Here is a 6,784-nt window from a genome sequence, read left to right as displayed (position 1 = left end):
TGGTGGGGTTTGGAGACTTGGCAGGGAGCCAGCTCCAAACCATCACAAGGTGTTATCGTTTCCAGTAGAAGGAGAATTTTCCGTGTTGCATACACTTTTTCAAAAGTTAACTCCTTACCATCATATAAGAAGGAGAAAAATGATATCTCACAAATTCTTTACTGTAAGTAAAACATAAAGAAAACAATAAGCTTATCTCAAAAGCATTTGCTCAAATATGGTTTTCTAATGCTGCCTTGTTTGCCTTATCCTTTTTATTCATTATTCATGGTGTCAGTTCAGTTCTAAAGTATTCTTTCCTTGCTTGTCCATTTTATGATACCATTCTTCATACATAGGTACTCTATCTAGTATCTCAATAGCTAGTTGACATTGTTTCTTTACTTATCACCCTCTTACAGTTCTTTCATATTTTTTTTCCTGTGTAGGTTTTTCTGATCCATCTTTCTCCTTTTCTGGGCCTCCAATGTGCTAGTCCTACAGAATGCAGGGACTAATTTCATCTCCTGTGACTATTTTTAAGAGTAAAATACCACCTGACTTGGTGTGGGGTACTTTAGTGTGATGAGATTAGAAAAGTAGCTGGCAGAGACACTGTGAGAAGGAACTGAAGGACACAGCAGAAGTCCTGAACCTCGTGCAGATCCTCACATGTCTTGCCAAGCGTCCTGTCAGAGGGAGAAGGGATTTTGTTGACTCTCTACTCTCCTCCTCTCCAGATGCTCTGTGGTTCTTGTCATCTGTGCCTTCTGAACCTCCATGCCCATAGTATCATCACAGAAGCAGTGTTTATCCTCAAGGAGAAGGAATTATTTTTTTTAGGGGATACAAAAGCTGCATAGATCTTTTCTTACTTTACAACCTCAGTGGGCCTCAGGTAAATTACTAAATTTAGGGCTTCAACTACCAGACACATTTCATGTAAATGTAAAATAACAGGTTCATCTTCTAAATATAACAATTTACAGGAAAGAAATCTGAGACTATTTCTTGCAGAAAAAAAGTAATACCTATTCATGAGAATAATCTGTCAAAAAGCCCACAAATTCTGATGATTTTATGTAGAAAGAGAAGATAATTTTCCAAATCTGGCACTTGTTAGCAATGTAATGTGCCTTTAGGGTAAGCTATTGGCACACATCCCTTAGGAACTAGGCTATAAAACAGTAGAAAACAGATGCTTGACTAAAAATAAAGTAAACAGAAATTTCAAACATTAACTTTGGGAAGACTTTCGTTATTCAGATGTTATTAACTGCACTTCCTGGACTCACTGCAGTACCTCTAACTATTAGAGAGGTTAATAACATGCTTTTACTGGGTTTGCTGTTGGCAGATGATCATTTCTTTTAGACACTGTGAGCATATCGGAAAATGATAGAGATAATGCAAGCTGGTTAGCATAAGAAACAGATTTTATATATTTTTTTACAAGCAGCCCTACCAAAGCTCAACCTGTGTATGCACAAAAGCCTTCAAATTTCCTCTTTTGTATGTCTCTACTACTTTTGAGGTTTTGAGGGGTGAAGGATAGGCATTTATGTATACAAATATTAGAATTTACATCAAAAAAGGTTATTAATTTCAAAGTTTTACATATTTCTCAAGTTAACATCCCCAAAATTAAGCACACTTCAGTCTATACCTATGTCATGGTGAATTTAATGTATCTTTTTGTCATATATCTTTGTTAGTCATGTACCATGTTCTAAGGCACAGATTTTGTGATGCTAACATCTATTCCGTCTTCATCTAACAACATCTGGGAAAAAAAATGCAGATGGATTTCTGCATTTTCACAAAAAAATTGTCCTTTCTTTTTATGTAATGTATCAAAGTAGGCAAAAAGTGTTCTTGCTCACTAACCATAACAACATTGGCAACTTATAATGAAGTGAGACAATAAAAGTGAAATATCAGCAAAAGGAAAAGAAAAAATATTTTATCAGTGGATTTTTAGACATCTAGGCATGTGTGTCAGATCCTTACACATTTTGGATAATCTTGTTACAGAAATATGTGGCAATTATCCTGCCAGAATTACCATTTTGATTTGCAAACACAGGCATAGATTTCTGAAGTCTGCTGAGATTTGCCTGAGGGACAGATGGAAGAATGCAGAGGCCACCTTAGCAGTCTTCAAGAAGGTAAATTAAATCTTAGATTGAACTCTATCATATCATTATGAGTAATGGCAAACTTCCCCTTTACTTTTCCTTTACAAACTTCATCAATGGAGCTTGTTGTGAAACCTGCGATAGCTTCTGTCTCCCAGTGGTTTTGTTCCAAGTCTTTTTAGATGGGTGAAACAAATTTCAGTGATTGGTGTACAGTATAACTCCTGAGAGACTTGTTCTTTCTTACTGTTATATTGTCTCAGGTAAAACCTTTAAAACACAATATTTATAAATTATCACTGGTAGCAGCAGCTTCACTATGGCAGAAACATTCTTGCTTCAGAATAAATATATTAGATGACTCTGATAGGGCCAAAACCTGAGTACTGCATGAACCTGAATTATTGTTTTCCTTGTGAATGAAGAGAGCACCATAGCATGAAGCAGTGGGTTTTACTGGCCTTAGGAGCATTTCTGATTCCAACTCCAAAATCTTTCTCTAACCCGTTTGTTTTTCAGGTTTTCTTCAGCACAAAGTTTTAGGAGTATATAATTCCTATGTTGCATATATAGAACGCATCATATAAAACTTTTCTTTTTAAATATTGTCAGGAAAAGCAACCACGACCTCCCTGTGACAAAGGAAAATGCATATGTAGTTATTTGTGTGCTTTGAAGAGCTGCTGAGTAGAGTTGCTGGATCAAAGGCAGTTCAAGATAAGAATTGGTTGCAGCAAATATGGAACTGATGGTTTAGAATTTCAAGCTAGAGAAATTTCCTCTGTGAAAAGCAGTTTAAAATTAATTAACAAGAAAATTTCGTTACCACTACTGAAGGAGAATGGCACTGTTGGCAAACCTCCGGGCCTCACTATTACAAACGTAGAAGCAGAAGTTGGAGTGTTCTTTTAGGAATTAGTTATTACACCTGTCATGTGTAAATTACAGCACATTGTCAAATGAGTAATAGTGGATTGGTTAAAAACCTGGAATAAATCCAATGTACCAATGGCTTTCTGTCAATCTGTCAAGTCACTTAAAGAGAAATTTTGCAAAGTTCTGCCTGGGGTCTGGTTCTATTCAATATTTTCATTAATAGCTTGAATAGATGAAATAAAGGAAATGCATGAAGAAGAAACAAATCTGGGAGGAAGTATTTCTTTTTTGAAGGACAAAATAAGAATAAGACATGATAAATTATATGCACTTTTATCCACAAAATTACTTCTGATAAAAACAAGTATTAAGTACTACATGTAATATGGAAAATCAAATGCACAAATAGTAAATTTAAACTTGGATACACAGCAACACCGTAAATAAAAAGGTTTGTATTTTGGGTCAGTCAAAGTCCTTGAATAGGTCAATAGTCACTCTCTTTTATCTGCTAAATAAATTAAATCTCTTTTGTCCCTCTTTCTTGGGCTCTACCTCAGAACAGACTATCTAATATTTGTGTTCTGAAGGTCCACTCACAATCATACTTCTTTACAAGTATTTGATTCTTCCATGGCTGTTTATGGGATTCTGCTTTAACCAATGTGATTCATTACAGACTAAGATAGAGAAACATAGTGAGATTGATACAGTAGTTTTTCCATGCACTAGTGGGCTTTCAACTTGGTGTTACAGCTTTCCTCTTTTAAGAGAAGAACAAGGAAGAGAAAACAGCAACAGCCTTTCAAGGTATCTAATCTTATCCTTGAATGATCATCAGGCACTGCATGGAAATGTTTGAAACCTTTCCTAGGGGTATCATCCAGGCTCATGGTGGTCCTGCTGGGGAAGAGAAGAATGAGGACCAATACATTTTGTGTGGGAACTGCACTTCTTCTGAAGTAGGAAGTGGGTTGGGAGGAAAGGATACCACAATACTTGAAAAGATAAGATAAGAGACAAGAAAAGAAAAGAAGAATAAAGTTTGTGAGGAGAGGTACTTAGGAGCCAAAATAAGTTTTTTCTTCTTTTTTCTTTAAGGTGTTATTCTCAGTCAACCTGACTCCTCTTTCACTTCTTTCATTTCTCTCCTCTCTGACTGCCTCCTTCTTTTTTCTCTCCAAAGCAAAAGGTTTTATCAGAAGATAAACTTTAACAAAATCACTCTCATGACTCAATAAACTTTTGCATACTGGTGGTGATGACTGAGTCACAGAAAGTGTGTTCAACTACACATTCAAAAGATATCAAAAACCAGAATTGATTTTCTTAAGGCAGAGTTGTGTGTTGGTTAGGTTTGGTGGATGTTAGGAGAGCAACAAGAGTAGGTCTAATTACTGCGAGTAGGTCTAATTACTGCTAAGTCGTTGAAAAGAGAAAACATAGTAACAAAGTAGAAAAATAAAGCAAAAAAAATCCAAGGTCAGAAGCTTTGGTTTCCCTGCAGTGACTGTTCATGTTGTTACTTCAGCAACCTCTTTTCCTGTTGAGAAAATTACTATGTATTCCAGAAATATGCACACATTATCTAATACTGCAGTATACAGTATTGACTTCATAACTTCTGCACCGTTTTCCTCTCAGTCTTCCCTTTCACTTCTCAGTAGGTTTTGTAGGTTCTGTGAACAGCATGAAAAGGAAATAATTACTACAGTGTCAAGCATCCTCTTTTCCCTTGAAGCTCCGTGGCAGCTTAAGGTACAAAGCCCCCTCACAGAATAAAACCCAAGCTTATTCTAGTCAATCAGTGGTTTCCCAGTTGCTCTCATTTTGTTTCTGTGGATTTGAAAGACATCAGCATGGGAGGTAAAAATAATTTAGCAAATAATTATGTTGCAAGCAATTACACTAATATTACTTACTGAGTTCTAAATAATGAATTTTCGTTAGTTGGTTCTCGTTTTGCACTTCATCAGTTTGAGGTTTCTTGCTTTGAAGTTCATATGTTAAGATTTCCCAGTACCGAAATGTTCATTTCTCTGTATCCAAAGTCATTTTGACACTGAAATACTTTATTGGCCTTACTTTAAAAGCTCTTGCCTGAGAACACCATGCCATGGTCTTGGTGTCCTGAAACATGTTCGCTCACCCAGAGTGCAAGAGAACAATCCACAGACAGAGTCAAGGTATTTGATTTATTTAGAGTTCTGTGCAGAACACGGCTCTATGTGGTAAATCCACAAAGCTAGCTCAACATTATCTAAACTTTTCACTACTTATATATTTTAGCAAACCAAGGCATTGGTTAGCAAACCATTCATTGGCTACAAGGTGCATAGTTCTCTCATTAATTGGTATTCTATCTTCTATTGCTTAAATGATTCTCTTTCTTCTTATGCTGATTAGTGCACATGCTCAGTTTCTTCTTTTGAATCAGTGAGTTTCTGGAGTTTGTGGTCGTGGTCACTCTTTGCCAGAATTACCCTTTAACTAGTTTGATGAGCTGACCATGTTTGTTCCTCGTAATCTGGCTTTACTTCAATTATTTTGCCCACTGTCCTTGATTCTTTGGTTCAGCATTGCATTATGTCTGGTTTCACTTGATATATTATCTCAAGCTTTTTTTTTTTTATATTCTTTCTCTATAGATGCAGTAACTTAGGCTTATTAAAGCTGCAATTACTGAGACATATTAGACATAACATCTATTTGGAAACAGTACATCAGTCTTATACAACTCTCACAGTCTGACATTTTAAATTTTTGAATCAAAGTGTTTATAAAATTAAGAAAAATAAGTATTTGTGGTATTTATGGAAAAGGAGAAGAAGGAAAGAAGAGAGAAGTCAATGTTGATTTCAATTGTTAATATTCTACAGTTGTCACAATTTTTCTTCTGAGCGGTACTGATTATGTTAAGCCAAAACTAGTTGTTAGATTAAGCTGTAAATGACTGCATTTTGTCTCTGAATATGATGGATGAAGTCTTGTGAAATCATATGTGTACCATAGAAACATTAATCATAGAATTGCAAAATTTCAGTTAAAAAAATATTTGAAATTTACATCTTCTGGAAATTGGGTACAAGTGGGTTTTTTTCATTGAAAACATCAAAAGAAAATGATGTCAGCACTTTATAGATACTAGCATTCTGATAATACATATTGAAAGAATTTTAAGAGAGTATTTTAATAGATTATTATCTCACAATTTTCTTCATGGATCTTTTTTTCTTCCACTTTTGAATATAGCCGGCTTTGCTTCAAACACAAATGCAAGAATACAGTAATGGTAAAACAGAATGATTGTTTTTCTCCTCTTGCCATTTCTGAGCATCTCCCTGTCCAGCTTTTAGCACTACCCTCGGATAACAGACTGGAGAAGGTTTTCCCAATAACATGCATAAGTTTGTTATAGCAAACACAGCTGTTTCCTCATGGTCTAAAGACCCAACTTATCTGTTCTGATGCCATGCACATCCACCAGCAATTCTCACACACTTTCATACTTGCATTTACTGAGTTAGGGTAGGTGAATGGTACTGTGGTCTACCACAGTTATCATACTATCCAGAAAGGTTAAGGTGACCTGTTTTTTTAGCTCATAAGGAAATTAAAAACATGACTTTGCTGCTATGTTGTTGCTAGTCAACGAAATATTAAGTTACAATTTCTTAATAGAATTATATACATGCTATAAAATCCTATCACAAGGATTAATATATTGTTTAACTGAAGTGTGTTATGGAGTTGATAAACTTCTTATACTGGTTACTATATTAAGTTATCTT

General features: G+C 35.3%; 1 long non-coding RNA gene across 1 annotated transcript; it reads left to right on the top strand.

Annotated features, from left to right (window-relative positions):
• The first annotated feature begins 230 nt into the window (after positions 1–230).
• LOC135413859 (uncharacterized) lies at positions 231–3,128 on the top strand. The gene is made up of 2 exons (XR_010430446.1): positions 231–2,147; positions 2,730–3,128. It is a non-coding gene; the product is annotated as an uncharacterized LOC135413859 (long non-coding RNA).
• Positions 3,129–6,784: the final 3,656 nt, after the last annotated feature.

This window comes from Pseudopipra pipra, chromosome 4, assembly GCF_036250125.1.
Source record: "Pseudopipra pipra isolate bDixPip1 chromosome 4, bDixPip1.hap1, whole genome shotgun sequence".
NCBI classification, from domain to species: domain Eukaryota; kingdom Metazoa; phylum Chordata; class Aves; order Passeriformes; family Pipridae; genus Pseudopipra; species Pseudopipra pipra.
Note: the sequence above shows the minus strand (reverse complement) of the source record. Positions and strands in the feature narration are given on the sequence as shown.